At 36.0% G+C, this 15,965-nt stretch overlaps 1 protein-coding gene across 2 annotated transcripts in view; it reads left to right on the forward strand.

Moving 5' to 3' along the window:
- The first annotated feature begins 10,696 nt into the window (after window positions 1-10,696).
- LOC113081181 (plexin-B3-like) overlaps window positions 10,697-15,965 on the forward strand; it is a 74,864-nt gene continuing 69,595 nt past the window's right edge. The window contains exon 1 of one of the 2 annotated variants that reach the window (XM_026253244.1): window positions 10,697-10,942. The gene's annotated coding sequence lies outside the window, so the exon portion shown is untranslated. The remainder of the gene's footprint in view (window positions 10,943-15,965) is intronic. The other variant, XM_026253241.1, reaches the window with a different exon arrangement.

Here is a 15,965-nt window from a genome sequence, read left to right on the forward strand (position 1 = left end):
AAATCTCGAATGCACTAGTTATGAATGCAGTGTTGCATACATTTCTTAAGTCTGGATTGAGTATGTGCTCCCTAATGATTAATTCATGTTTCCTGCTAAATTCTGAGAAATGGGTCATGAGTACCAAAGTGTGACCCCCGTCTGGTCTGCCCCGGACAATGTGCTGATTATATTCTGTTTACACGTTGGTGTGCTCTTAGGGTTTTCACAACAGCGCCTCGATTTGCAGGGTGTTAATACCCTCTCATGGCCCTGATGTTGCAGGCATGCGGTGCGTTCATGACACAATAAACATTACCCACAATCCTTTTTCAGATCGCTTTTGCAGCCAAAAGCAGCCAAGCCAAGAGGAAGAAGGCACGGTAGACAATAATGTCAGATAAAAAACGTATCATGGCTGCCAAATGGAATGTGGCGGTACTTGAGGTTGTTACATTTTTTGATGAACTGTTCCTTTAAGATTCATTTGTCAGCTCCCTCCGGTTAAATCTATATTTTGCTTCCAGACTGCCATCAGAATAGACTGAAGTCACTCGACCAGCTTGTCTCTATACTTAGAATTATCATTAGTGCCGCGTCCAGATGTTTTGAACCCGATGATTCACATTGGTTTGGTGTTGTGTTGAAGGTCTTTTAATAGTAATTGATGCTCTAGCAGGAGGCCGTGCTGGTGTGTTTATGTGTGTCTGGTGAATGGATGGCTTTAGCATAATGACAGGGTGTTGAAAGGGAGCGATTTTGTTTTCTCGGTATGTTGTGCTGCAGAAAGGCCTTTGAAAACCATCACGCGTTTCCCATCACAGTGGCTCCTTTTAACCCTGTGGCTTTGCTGAATTTGTAAACACATTTAGCTGTTTCCCGTGTTTCGTCCCTCTGTGGATCTTTCTCTCTCCCTCTCTCTCTCTCTCTCTCTGTGGGGGTGTAATGCGATATGCTGCATGTATGCGTTTTTAGTAACATATAAGGGGAATTTTGGGTCTTTCTCTCCAGGTTGATGAAGGCATGCATCTGCTGATCACGGGCCCCAACGGTTGTGGAAAAAGCTCTCTGTTCAGAATCCTGAGCAGCCTCTGGCCCGTCTACAGCGGAGTGCTTGACAAGCCATCACCCGAGCATGTTTTACATAACTCAATGGTACTGACTGCACACTGCGGCCTAAAAAGTGTACACTAAAAGCATGCACTTCACTGGTGATAAGAAGGTAAATGCTTTAAAGTATGTAATAAGTAGGACTAGGGTTTATGTCAAAATGATATGTTAAATGAAGCTATGTTTGTGAATATCAATTGCTATATAAGTTTTGCAATCCCTCCTTTAATTGTGATTTACAGTTCATTGTTTTTTTATGCTCTGATTTAAACTTCAGTAGCAAAATCTGATTCAGATTCTGTTTGCATCATCACTTAGTGTATATTTTCCATGTGTAAATTTGTATTTGTGTGTTTAAATATTTTAGATAATTATTATAATTTTTTTAAATGATGTTTATTGTTAATATTATTAGATTATTATTATTTTTTTTTTTTTTTTACTAAATCTTTGTACATAAAATGTCTGAATATTGTTCCTGTTCAAAATGAATAACTAAAATCATTATTTAATGAAATTTAACTGGAAGGATGAAGGATGTAATCACATTGACAATTTGATTTGATCATATTCAGTAATTATGTAAATCAGAATAAAGGGAACAAAATGTCATAATTGCTGTCATAATTGCTGTCAATGGGGACAAAATCTTAAAATCTAGTAATTTGAAAACAATAGCTATTTAGGAGGAAATACATAAAAAAAAATGTTGAGCATAAAAAGACAGAAAATTAAGATATTAGTATATTTTTTTCTTGTTACACTACATTACCCAGCTTTAGTTGTAAAAGAGTTTGTCATAATTGGGAGACATTACAGATGTCATAAAATTTTGTGTTGATAACACAGATATTTTTGTCATGTAAGAGTTAACATTTGGCTAAATGTATTCATTTTTGGCTTCATAAAAGCAACATAGCAGCGTAATTCTTGCATAAAAAAAAAAAAAACATGCATTACAAAACATTTTGAAAACCAATTTGTCATCCAGGCAACTTTGATGAGTTTTTGTCATTGTACTATGATTTGAGATGAGCTAATAATAACCTTGCATACAGAATATTATGTGCATGCCAGTGGTGTATAAATAGGACTATGACTGTAGAAGGCTGTTGGTTTCTCTTTTTACCGGTTCAGCACCCAGTTCTGAGCCACGCTCTGCTATTTTTAGTTTAGGAATTAAGATCAATTAGAAATCAGAGAAGTGGGTTTGCGTGCATGTGTTTTTTTTAATTTTCCACACCGTGCCAGGTTAATTAGCACTGATGAGTATATGAGGAGCACAATCAAAAAGCAGTCAGCACATATGGTGCTCCTGTGACTGTGTTACATGATGGCTTCAATCCAAACCCAACAGGAGTACAGCATGGCTTCGTGATCATGCATACACAATGGGACGTGTCCAACATCATTTACAGAACGGCAGCTGCTTGCCATTTGGCCCACTTGCAGTTCACTGGACATTTCTATAAGGACTGTTAAAGAGAAAAAAAGACTGAATAAGACTTTCAACTGCTTTGAGGATGTGCCTAATGCACACTGATTTTGAGTAGACTACATTTTGCAACACTTTGCTCATTTTGCCTTTATGAGAATTATTAATGCAAAATGTGAAACACAGAGGATGGATGCAAAGATAGATCAAACAAGACAAAGTGAAAACAGCATTACATACACAGTGAGGAATATGAGTGTTATTCAGAAGTAATATCTTTTCATCAAAAGAATCCTGCTATTTTAATCCACTAAAAAAAGATGTGGACTCCAGTTTCCTTTGAACTCATCTGGAGCAAAAAGAACTTGAAAATTACATTTTGGATTCATTATTATTTTTCTTCTCTTTTCAGGCCTTATATGTTGGTGGGAATGCTGAGAAATCAGGTCATCTATCTTCACTCTGTTCAGGAGATGCAGGAGAAAGGCATCACTGACCAGCAGCTGGAGGACATCCTCAAAACTGCTACATCAAGGAGAGAGAAGGAGGTGAGAGACATCACGGGAATCTCTTCCGATATCCTCTTCAAAGAAGGCATGGGCATTCTTACAATGTTCAGTTACGATCTTGCCTTTTCTGTTGCTGCTCCGTGTCTGTAGAATGATTTGCCGGAACACCTAAGGTTGTCTTCCACTGTTGATAGTTTTAAATCTTCACTAAAGACTTATTTTTTTCTCTTTGGCTTTTGGTTAAATGTAATTTTATGATGTGTTTTTATGATGGGTTACGATGTGATTGTGTCTGCTGACGTATTTATATATTTTATATTGTCTGAACTGATTGTATACAGCACTTTGGTCAGCAGTGGCTGTTTGAAATGTGCTCTATAAATAAAAGTACCTTGCCTTGCCTTTTTGCATATATAATCACTTTTTCTGTGGTTGGATCAACTGTGTAACATACTGAAACTATATCCCAATATGGAGCCAGAGGAGCAGGGGCCCGTTTCAACAAGGAGGTTCAACCAACTCTGACTTAAAACTTGAACTCTGAGTTGACTTACTCTGAGATGAGAAACTCTGAATTTTCAGGTTCAGAACATCTGAACTGTGTTAAATTCAGGCAACTCTGAGTAGGTTGACCCTGAGTTTAGCCCGTGCACCACGACCATGAAAAGTCATTTTCCAATTAACCTACTTTCTTATCGATAGATCCTATTTACAGTAGGCTAAGTGCAAATAGCTCTAGATTCTATTTACATTTAGTTAAAACCGTGATGTATTGTATTTACCATGTAAAAGAAGCAGTTCTTTGCAATAGGCTAAGTGTAAATAATAACTACATGCTAGTTATACTTTATACTGGCAGATACGTACTATTTGCACCTCAATATTGTTGTACATTAACAGGATGCAATAATAACAGATTGTAAATTATTATATTTATTAAAATTATAATAAAATATTAAATAAAAAATTAAAATAAAAAATACTTTTATAATTATGAAAATACTCATTAGGCACTGTACTTCCACTTTTAGAACATATTCTTCATTTTTATAGAAAATAAATTCTAAAGTGATATGTGATGAGAAAAGTGATAAGAACAAGTTCGACAAAAGCCAGACTTGAACCCAATCAATCATGTCACACAAGTTAGTTCTCTGCACCCAACATGTTATTGCCTATACCACTGAAGCCATTATTCACATGCGTCAAATTTAACATTATGAGACACTGCATGGCGGAACTACAGCAGATTTCCACTTATAATAGACACTCCGAATAATCTTGCTTTACATTTGCATTAAAAGGAATACTCCACCCCAAAATTTAAATTTTGTCATTAATCACTTACCCCCATGTCGTTCAAACCCAAAAAAGGTTGGTTCGTCTTCTGAACACAATTTAAGATATTTTGGATGCAAACCGGGAGGCTTGTGACTGTCCCATAGACTGCCAAGTAATACACTGTCAAAGTATGAAAGATGATGTCAGAGTAGTCCATCTGCCATCAGTGGTTCTAACATAACTTTATGAAGCGACGAGAATACTGTTTGTAAGCAAAAATAAGTAAGAAAACCTAATTTCATGGTTAACACACTCAGAGTTTTCACTTAAAATGGGCCCCAGGACACACTAAAATATACAACAACAAAAACTATAACAATAAACACAATGCAGTTAACATAAAAGTATCTACGTTATTGGATGTAACAATATTGATATCATCATTCAAACGTCAAAAACAATCTTATCAACCCATATCTTTTGAACAGTAGTGCACACAATCTGATAGATGAATGCTTCTTTCAACCAGTTTTGCAAGATAAAAGCAAGCACAGCACATTTACTGTACTGGATGCAAAGCGTTGAACCAACAGATTTTTTGCTAAGATATTAATATCATATAATTAATAATGCATGTTTAAATGATTCAGTAATATGGAAGAAGCAAAACTGTATTAGTAGTAAACATGTTGTAAGTATTTAAACATTAAATACTTTCAGGTTGGGATGCGACTGGAAGGATGTGTTGTCTGGAGGAGAGAAGCCGCGGATGTGCATGGCCAGGATGTTTGACTGACATTTTATTAAATATGACACACACAATTTGATGCAGACACATATATAATGAAAGTTCCTTTTTTTTTACGCCATGCTTAATACTGGTCTAACATCCATTTAGATCCATCCATAAGTTAATAATCAGGAATATTACTGAGATATTTTCTCAGTAATGATCTTTCAGTTGCTTTAGATAATTGGTAGAATGACTTCCTCTTTCTAAAATAAAAATAACACTTTAAAGATACTAAATTATGATACATGTAAGAAAGCTGCTCATGGTTTCCTTGAAGTCATTCAAGTGATTAATATTAAATTACTGAACATTATTAGCATTTAACTGGATTCAGTGGGTGTTTTTGGAAACTATGCAGCTCACTTTGCATTTGAAGTGAGCAGCTGCTTTAGGGGAGATTATTGTAGAACCACTGAGATATTTATTAATGGGGAGAGAAAAAACTAGAAAATGTAACAATTCTAATGCCAACTACTGTTTTTAAAAGTCCCCAACAACTTGTGTGTTTTCAAAGCTGATAAATCTCTGGTTTATCTCTACAGGCCTCAATTTGCCCTCCTGGATGAGTGCACGAGTGCTGTGAGTATTGATGTGGAGGGCAAAATCTTTGAAGCTGCAAAGGATGCTGGGATTGCTCTTCTCTCTATTACACACCGTCCTTCTCTCTGGTGGGTTTTCAATCGTATGAAAATGAAGAGCAGTTGCTTTATTGCTAGTGGGAGTGTATTTATGTCAAGCACTGAATCATAAACACATAAGATTAAAGGGTTCATATGATGGAAAACCGGATTTTTCTTGCTGTTTTGAAGTGGGAGTTTGATAAGTAGACAAACTGTAAGAAAAAAACAGACTAGTTATCCAACAAAGAGGCAGTAATGGGTTGTTAAAGGTGCCGAATACATGGCATAAAATCACAAATTGATGCCCTGTCACTGTGATTGCACTAGGCAAAATAAAAAGTCAAGGGAACGGCACACGCTTTTTTAGTCGATCTGAAAACTAGCCACGATGAATCATGACATGCCTTCGGGTTATGGAGAAAGGGTGTGCAGAAGTTAGCAGGTGAATCGTTCAAATGTCCTTCATGATATTGCACCCATTACCACACTGACACAAGACTTCTTTTTTTAAACAAAATACTAATTCCATTCAGCAAAGATGCATTAAATTGATCAGATGAAAATTTAATTTTTAGTAATAATTCACAGTTTTACTGTTTGTACTATATTTTTGATCAATAAAAGCATCCTTGGCGATCCACTGGTTTTACTCTGATGAATAAAGAATTATGTCATTACACAGATTTTAGCAAGACACAATATAGGTAATTTGAATAAAGAAACATGGATTATTTTATAAACTGACATTGCAGAAATTAAATAAATAACAATAAACTTTAGAAGTGTACAATATGCGCATAGTGCTATAAAACATTCAGGGAAAAGCCCATGCACCGTCCAGCTTTAAACATGGTTTCATCCAGAAATTTCTCTACTAGTGACTTTGTGTTACTTTCAGTTCAGTCAGAATGACACACCTTGTTCTAAACTTCCTCTGCTGACAGGAAGTACCACTTCCACCTGCTGCAGTTTGATGGCGAGGTCGGCTGGCGCTTTGAAAAGCTGGATGCCTCCACACGTATGTCCCTGCAGGATGAGAAGCTCCGACTCGATACCCAGCTCTCGGGAATTCCCAAGAGCCAGCGGCAGCAGTCTGACAAACCCAGGGGAAGATGACCAGAAGGAGGGGGAGGAGAAGGAGAGAGATGTGGTAACTGGTAGAAAAGAGGAGTGACTTATGGAGTGATTTGCAGACAGATGACGGATGCATACAAGGCCAGGTATAAGCATGTGTGTGTGTGTGTGTGTATGTGTGTGTGCATACAGTATATCTGCCCACATCAGAATCTGTTTCTAATAGGATTTGGAATCAAGAACTTAATCAGAACCTGTTTCATCTTTAAAAGAGATACCACAGCGGGAGACGTGTTAAAGATGTTTGGTTCTGTTGACGTTTTTAGAATGTTTGCAGTCCAGCAACGATTCAGAAGAAATACAGCACTAAAATATGCAAAACAGATGAATGTATCAGCCTTGAACCACCTTTGCTGTTGTCATGATGATCAACGTGCATCTTTTTTTTTTTAGCTTGCGTGAGAATCAGCAATCAAAGGTTGAGTGTGTAATTGTCGACAGTGAAAAACAGCTATAACCTTTGCGTTTTCACAGACTGATTATATTTAGGGTTGTGAGTCATTCAGAACTGAATTCAGAATGTTTTAACCCTTGTGCTGCAAAATCCTTTACCTATTAGGCCAGAAAATTACTGGAGTTTTAAAATAATTGCTTTTAAAATTCTTGTTATGCTGTATTTTCACCAAATATTGGATTTAATCTTTTTGTCAACTTGTTTTCTTTCAATCAGCACAGATTTTGTATATCTTTCTTCGAACTGATTGATCATAGGCCTTTTTGATAAAAGCGAAAACACCTCCGTTTTTAAATTAAATTAAATTTATGCATTTAGCAGACGCTTTTATCCGAAGCGACTTACAGTGCATTCAGGCTATCAATTTTAACCTATCATGTGTTCCTGGGGAATCGATTTTGAGTGCAAGAGCATTATTTGTAGATAATGGCCTACAATCAATCAGTTCTAAAAAGAAAAAGAAAACCTGTGCTAATTGAATCAGAATCCAATTAAAATTTGAATGCAAGAAAGTTTATTTAAAATTATTTGAAATTAAGAATTTTAGAATATAGAAATGTAGCTGTCATTTTACCTAGAAATTGTCAAGAAAGTTTTGAAAAAAACAAAATAAATAAATACTTTTGGAGGTTTAAAGGCTTAACAGACAAAAAAGAAAAATGTAAAAAAAAAAAAAAAAGACAAAAAAGAATGAATAATAGATACATGGATATATTCTATTTAACTTATTTGAGAGTGTGGCAGTTTTTAAATTCTGAATTAATAAATCGTATAAGCAGGTGAGATGAGGAACAGATAAAATGCCCAAAAAAGTGAAGTTGTTTTTTCCAAGAATTGCATAATACATTCATTTTTATTTCATAATTTGACAATAGGCTTCTGAGAATAGCGAATGCAGTATACAGTATACAGAATGCAGAATACAGTAGTTTTCCAATCATTATCTATTCTTTATGCTTCAAAATTACTAAAAAGACTATTAACAGAATCATTAAGGAATCAGAATCAGATCCCAATCATTAGTCTCTAGAACACTTCAAAGCTTTTTTTAGCTGTACAAAGACAATGCAGTTAGCGTGTGTGTGTGTGTGTGTGTGTGTGTGTGTGTGTTTGTTTACGTGTGTGTGTGTGTGTGTGAGGGTAGTACTGGAAACTGGGTGTGTTTTGGAGGGGGTGGGAGACAGCTGCCAACTCCACCAGGTGCAGTCAATGATGAAAGCACCTATGAAAGCTGTTCCTCTTGCTCGTTATCACTGTTTCTCTGAAGAATTCTTTTGGAAATCTGTGGGACCCAGGCGGCGTGTGTCTTTAGGGAAAGGGGGTTAGGGCTCTGCTGTTTTGTATCAGTTCAGCGGTGGTATTTTCAAACTTGTAGGAGTCACCATAAGTACTACAGTTCAAATCTGTGCCATGTTTTAATGCAAAATCAAAAAGGGTAAATTTGTCCTCAGTGTAGATGATATGCGTTTTTGTTATTATCCAGTTCTAATAGATATTTAAACAATGTCCACATTTCCATGAACATGAATGCTTTATGTACATGTATACGGGAATATCACAATAGAATGTTGCTAACATCTTTTCTGTGAAAATGTGCAAGTAATTGTGGTCAATAAGAAATGGCTATTTTTAAAATGTAACTTTTATTCTTTAAACAATCAGTGAGAAGCTATGGAAGCCTGTTTGCACCACAGGATAAAAAAACAATTGCAACTTTTTATACATTTCTGACTTCTTTTCTTGCAGTTCTGAGAGACAAAAAAAGTCAGAAATGCAAGATATCGACTCAGAATTGAGAGATAAAAACATGCAATTCTATAAATTATTAGTTACAATTAATTAACTTGCAATTGTAAGATATAAACCCATTTCTGAAAAAAAAGTCATATTTTCGAGATGCAAGCTTGCAAATGTGAGTAATTCTGAATTGTAAACTCACAAGTCCAAGAAAGAAAAAAAACAGAACTGAGATATAAACTGAACTCTCAATTACGAAATATACATTCATAATTGAGAGGGAAAAAAAGTCATAATTTGAGATAAAAATCACATTTTTATTTACTTTCATTATGTGTTGAAAACAAGTTACATAAAAAGCACCTTAAAGGGAAAGTTTCAAATTCTCTTTTATCTTCATAAGACAGACATCAGTTGAACCTTAATCACTAATTATGTCCATTAGAGACAATTGTCCATTGTTTTTCTAATAATTAAACTTGCTCTAATTTTTTACAAAAAGCCAGAGGGTAGATGTGATATGACTTTTTATTAAATAAAAACAGGGGCTTGATTCTGTTGGTCTGAGCGCAGGGCCTGAAGGAGCACCCATGGACACATGATTATTAAATCATTTCAGATTTAGCCTAAGGTGATGCCGTCTGATATGTGTATTGTGATGACCACTAGAGTTGATCTGAACATTAACAAGACCTCTTGCAGCTGAGACATTTCTTTAAAGTTTCTTTGGAATTTCATTCATTGTAACATTTCAAAGTGCTTTTGTTCTCTTATCGTGTGTTGACTTCAGAAGGTCAGTCACTTGAAAGATATTTGACGATTGTAACATTTAATTACTGCTTTAAAAGAAATTTCCATAAAAAAAAATCTGTCCACAATATTCGTATGGTATTGAATTTCACAATGTCTGTATTTCTTACTAAAATATTTAATAATGTGAGATTTTGCCCAAATAATGCACGTGACATTACCTTTGCTAAGGCAAACTATTTTATATTGTGTTTCCTTTAGGTATGACAAAAAGCGATTGCAATGTAATTGATTCAATATTGGACCCTTTGCACACTTTCCTGAATAATTAACAAATGTATCTCTGTTGTCTAATAAAACATTTCCTCTTTAAAAAAAAAAACTCTCCATTCGTGTGCCTTCTTTTACAGCATATGGATTCAGAAGGAAATTGCAAAGTTGTTTCAGATGGCTTTTGTGCTTTCTCTGAACATAATCTGTCCATTGCACTCGAATACATTTTAGAGTGATTCTGAAATCCTCATTGCATAATAGTTATATTTGGGCTTAGGAAGCTTCTTTTTATATTACACACATAGACAGAGACAGATAAATAGATAGTGAGACAGATCGGTGACTTGTATGACTTCCTATCCATGTGTCCAGATAGATAGATAGATAGATAGATAGATAGATAGATAGATAGATAGATAGATAGATAGATAGATAGATAGATAGATAGATAGATAGATAGATAGAAACGGAGACGATTGATCGTCTATCCATCTCATCTCTGGCCGAAGTGTGTCGCTGTGGGTCTGTGTAAGATGTTACGCACCGCTCCCTGCCTCAGTTTTATTCCCAAGATAAATGACTTTCAGCTCCAGTGTTTCAGTGCCTCTGTCTGTCTGTCTGTCTGTCTGTCTGTCTGTCTGTCTGTCTGTCTGTCATCCACGTGTTGCGCTGCGCGTCTCGCGTCCTGTCGGTAGCTTCATCACCGGGAAGTTTCGATGCTCCGGGAATAACAGCACAGAGCAGAGCCCTGACCGGAGCTGAGAGCGGACCGGACTTTTCCCTGTTTGACAGACATTAGCCGACACCAGACTGTGCTGAAGAGTTTGTGAGGCAGGTAGAGTGAAGGAACGCTGTAAACTGCGGAAGGTAAGAAGACGAACATATGGCTGTGACGTTGATGTTACATTTGATGTTTGTTGTGTTTAATCACAGTGAAGTGCTCACAGCGAGCCAGTTTAACACAGATCAACCAAAGAAACTCAACTCAACAGACCGCATGTCATGGATGCGAATTGTTATATCTTACACCTTACAGTACGTGCATTTGTAGCTTTGCGCCGAGGTGACTTGTTACTTGTCTGTTAAAACTTGACATGTTATACATCTAAAACTACTTTAAACTACTGTGTCATGTAGTTTTGGCATATATATATATATATAAGAGTTCAGATGCAAAAGCATTTAAGTGCCATCTGAAATTTTCTTCTAAAATTAGGAGCTTGATAAAAATGCAAATTTTAGATGAAAATTTCTGATAGTGAGACTTTTGCATTTATATAGGGTAACTGGGGCATTGTTTCCCTGTCAAATTTGGCAAATGTGTCCCAATTTACCTGAATTCATAAGAAGATAGATATAGATAGATAATGTAGACAGATAGATATTCAAACTGATGTATTTTAACTTACTTAAAACAGGCTATTTTAATAGATACCAGAGTAAATATTCTATTAGTACTTAATGCTTTGACACTTTCAATCATTTTTGAGTATAAAAAACTCTAAAGAAGACTGTCAAATAGAATTATGTTAAAGTGTCAAAGATCATCACCCATAGAGGTTTAGATAACTCCATTACGCGTTTAAAACAATTGAAAGTGAGTTGCAATATAAACGTTCTTTTACGTATCCACGTGCATTAAAAAAATGTTGAATCCATATTAGTTTATGTCCATCTTACATGTGTATGTCTCTCAGATGAAGAGCTGTATTGAATATGTCATGCTCCATCGGCTGCTCTGTAAGGTTCCTTCATTCGGAATGGTTTGAATTCTTACATGGCCGGTGGCTCCAAGTGTTTTTTCAAGCTCTGGTTCATTCGTTCATGATAAAATGCTATTTCTCGTGGAAGTAATTAAGCAGCATCAAAGCCAGCGAGATCTTGTTATTTCAAAGCTCTGAATCAAGTAGAGCCAGACGTGAGCTTTGGCGTGTCAGCGTTTGACTCTCTCCACCTGTCAGTTGCTTTGGCAGCAGATGTGTGTTACTGCATTTAGGAAAGTTGAGTCCCCTTATAACGGAAGAGTCCTTTGGTTCAGAGAGAATGCAAAAAATGGACGAACGTACAACGGAAGTCAAGCCTGTATTCTATTTGTGACTATTACCTGTAACCAAAGTAAATATCAAAGATGGCGATGCCCCGAAAAAGTCTTTTCGCATTTCACACAATGGAAATTCAATTGAGGTGTGGTTTTATCTGTCAGTTGTTAATTGACAGACGACAGCTTTGATTCCTGTGTAAAGACTGGAGCATTTAAGAGACTATACAGACCACAAAACAATTTGATGACTGAATTTAAACCTTCAGATGACACTTAGGTCATATCTGCGTCTCTGTAAGTTACAGAAACTACACATGTAACCTCGCAATATTCTAGACGCACATGTCACTGCCATAAATAACCGAAGTGTGTGTGAACGCAATCATATAAAGGTCCTGTCCAAAACTTGGTACTTTGTGCAACTGTACCATAGTTTTCTTAGTAGTAATATGATGTTAATACCATGGAACATTGTAATTATTTAGAACTGTGGTACATATTAAAGAGCTATAGCAGTACCATTTATGTTAGACAAGGAGGTCTAAAGGTTAATGCACACATTATATGAGCAGGATTAAACATGTAATAAGTGCACTGTCACTTTAAATAAAAGCATCTGCTGAATGACTAGTTAGTAGCAGCCTATAATCTGTGAGGTTTTAACAGTCTTCATCTCAGACAAAAGATATTAATAATAGTGTCTTGATGCAGCAGACTAAGAGATGATTTCAGCAGGCTTCGTGATCGCTGAGCAGATGTGCTTCTGTATCAAGCAGGGATGTCTTGAAGAATTTTGACTCGTTTTCACCAAATCAACACCGTGGTCGGTCCTTCACACTCCACGAGCGTGCATGAACATGGGTAGAGTTCATCAGTGCCAGAAACACTCTCTCTCACTCTGTTTTGCATTGCCTTCTTCAGCACATTATGCATCCGTAACATGACTGCCTATGAAAACTGTCAACAGCATAACAACAGAATAATTGCTGTTTTGTTCCACTGAAATGATTCTTTTTCTCTCAATAGCTGTCCAGCTTTCTTTCTTTCTTTCTTTGCAAATATTCTGCTAATTCTTTAAATAATCTCTCTCCCTTCTGTTATTTCTCTCTTGTCCTCTCATTACCTTGGTTCTTCTTGTGGTTCAGGGGATTTTCTGTTGAACTGATTAGTCTGTGTTTTGTGTTAATAATCTCTAATCTACACCCCTCTCTCATGTGCGTAGCACTGCAATCATGTGCTTAGCATTGCAATACTGCTTTTGTCCCATGTGCACTATAAACTATTGGTCAACCAATATAGGTTTTTAGGGGCCATGAACTGAGCAATCAAATTTCCTTTGATCTTTTGAAATATAACAGGTCAATGTACTATAAAAACATTCTGTAAATTACAAAACTCAAAAGCTTCTTGTCAGTCTAAAAACGTCTTTTATTGAAACCAAGCTCAGAAAATGAAGTAATAGTGTGGCTAAGCGCCGCCTCCGCAGGGTAAGATCAACGTTACTGCCTGTTTAGCCCCGCCCACTGATACACATGTGTAATATCTAAATAAATAATATTTCATTTATGTACATACAGTATGCATCTCAGTGTCACCCACCAAGTCAAGTTAAACCTTCTCATTTACATTTATGCATTTAGCAGATGCTTATTCAAAGCAACATACAAAACAGGAACAAAGGCATTTTCAACTTTGACCCCTATTTTGTTTCATTGTGTTTATGGGTTTTAAGACTCATTCTTTTATTATTAGTTGACAAGGCTATCAGATTATGCAAATGATACAGGAAATAAAATTTTTGTTAATCAAAAATGTGAACATAGTTGTTGACTCAGTATCAGCCGGTTTTAACCACAAATATTATATTGCTCGTTCTTTTGTTAATGATTAAAAGGATTCCTGAGAGCATATTGAGTCTGAAATATTTAGTTTACATTTACATTTACATTTAGTTATTTTGAAGATGCTTTTATCCAAAGCGACTTACAATTGGTGGATACAGGGATACATATAGTTTATTTACTTTTTACTCTGTAAAACTTGTTTTATAAGCATATCGGAAGTTAGGGATAAAAAAATTTACCGCGAGCCTGTTGAAAATCGATTCAAATATGTGACGATTCAAATCAGTTGAGATGCTATACAAATTGCAATTCAATTAGGTGTAAGAGTTCATATAAATGTATTTCTGAAGGGAACTCACTGTCTTGCCTCTGTATAATGCATATTAAAGTTCATAAGTGCAGCATTGCTTTGTTTACAGCGGAAACCAAAGAAACGCTTTATGCGCCACCTGCTGGCAGAGAGTGAATCTGCATCCCATTCATCTTGTCTTCTCCTTCTGTTTCCTGCTGATATTATGTATAGTTTCACAAAACTGAAGTCAAACCATTCTGTTTTTACTTCAGATTTCAAAATTATAAAATGTAATTTAGATTAAAAACTGCTCATGTTGCATGTATGTGATGTGCATCAGTTTCCTTATTTGGTATTTTCCCTGTTTTGTTAATTGATTGATCCCCAGCTGTCTCCAGTTCCCTGATTACCTCCTGTGTGCTTATATACCCTGTCTGTTCAGTTCTTCTTCGTCCGTGATTGATTTAATGATGTAGTTATGTGATGTTGTATCCTGATGTTAGTTAATGTGTTAAATATTGTCTGTTATCTCCATCGATGTTCTGTAAACTCTTCATTTGATTAAGAACCTCTTTGAGCGCTTGTTTTCTACGTTAGCACACACCCAACTGTAACAGTATGCAGAAGCTTTGTTTGTATCATGATTAAAATGCAGTGGTTGCCTCGCATTTTTAAAAAATCGCGAATCGACTCGAACCGTGAAATCTGAATTGTGAATCGAATCAAATCAAATCGGGAGTTGAGTGAATCTTTACATCCCTATAGGAAGTGTAATTCTTTTATGCATTACTCCGAGGAGTTTTGTTGAGATACAATCTATTTGTTTTATTCCATACAGATTATATCGTAGTTCAGGCCCATGTGGGCATTACATAAGCACTGAAATCCTTTTGTTCGCTTTATCCTGCATGTAGAAACCCCCACGTGTCTGTGCTGATGGATTAGCCTGCTTGCTCTTGCTTTTGTTCGTCCTTTAATCAATACAAGAAATTTATGCAATTTACAGGGAATGATTCCAACAATTTCCAAAAACGTTGCTATTCTTTATAAAACTAACTTGCAGGTTTGGTTGAATGGTGTCTCTCTGCCTTAACCGAATTATTGATCTACGTAGAAAGTCGTAACAAGATATAATTATATATAGAATATAGAATATAGAATAGACTTGGAATTTAATTGTGAAGTGATTTACAGACAAAATTGGTCATTATGATGTGCTTAATGAATTACATCTATTTGTAGAGTGATGTATTTGAACTGAATTTAATTTAGCTGCTATTGTGTCCTTAGCCTCTCTTAAAGCCTTTCAGATTTGGCTTTACTTTCATTCAAAATGCCCAAACCTGGAGTCGCTGAAGAGGTTACGGGTTTGACATTGACTGCTCTCAGCATTCAATCTGGATTATAATGGGATTTCCTTTCAAATAAAGACAAACACACACACACACACTCGCTCGCTCACACCAGTGTACCCACCCCCCGCTCAAACGCATACATACACACCCGTCGTATCTGCACAAAGAAGACATCTGTTAGTGCATTGTTAATCAGTCATGTACAAACTCAGGGTTATCCCGAGGATCACAGGCACAGAAATTGACTCCATGTAATTAAATTAAGGAAGATCCTCATGATATGGGGTGTTTATTGACTATAACCCAGTTTTCGATGAGCTAAATGAGTCTTTGACTGCCATTGTTGTGATTTTGTGTC

The sequence above is a fragment of the Carassius auratus genome, unplaced genomic scaffold (assembly GCF_003368295.1).
Source record: "Carassius auratus strain Wakin unplaced genomic scaffold, ASM336829v1 scaf_tig00033307, whole genome shotgun sequence".
NCBI classification, from domain to species: Eukaryota; Metazoa; Chordata; class Actinopteri; order Cypriniformes; family Cyprinidae; genus Carassius; species Carassius auratus.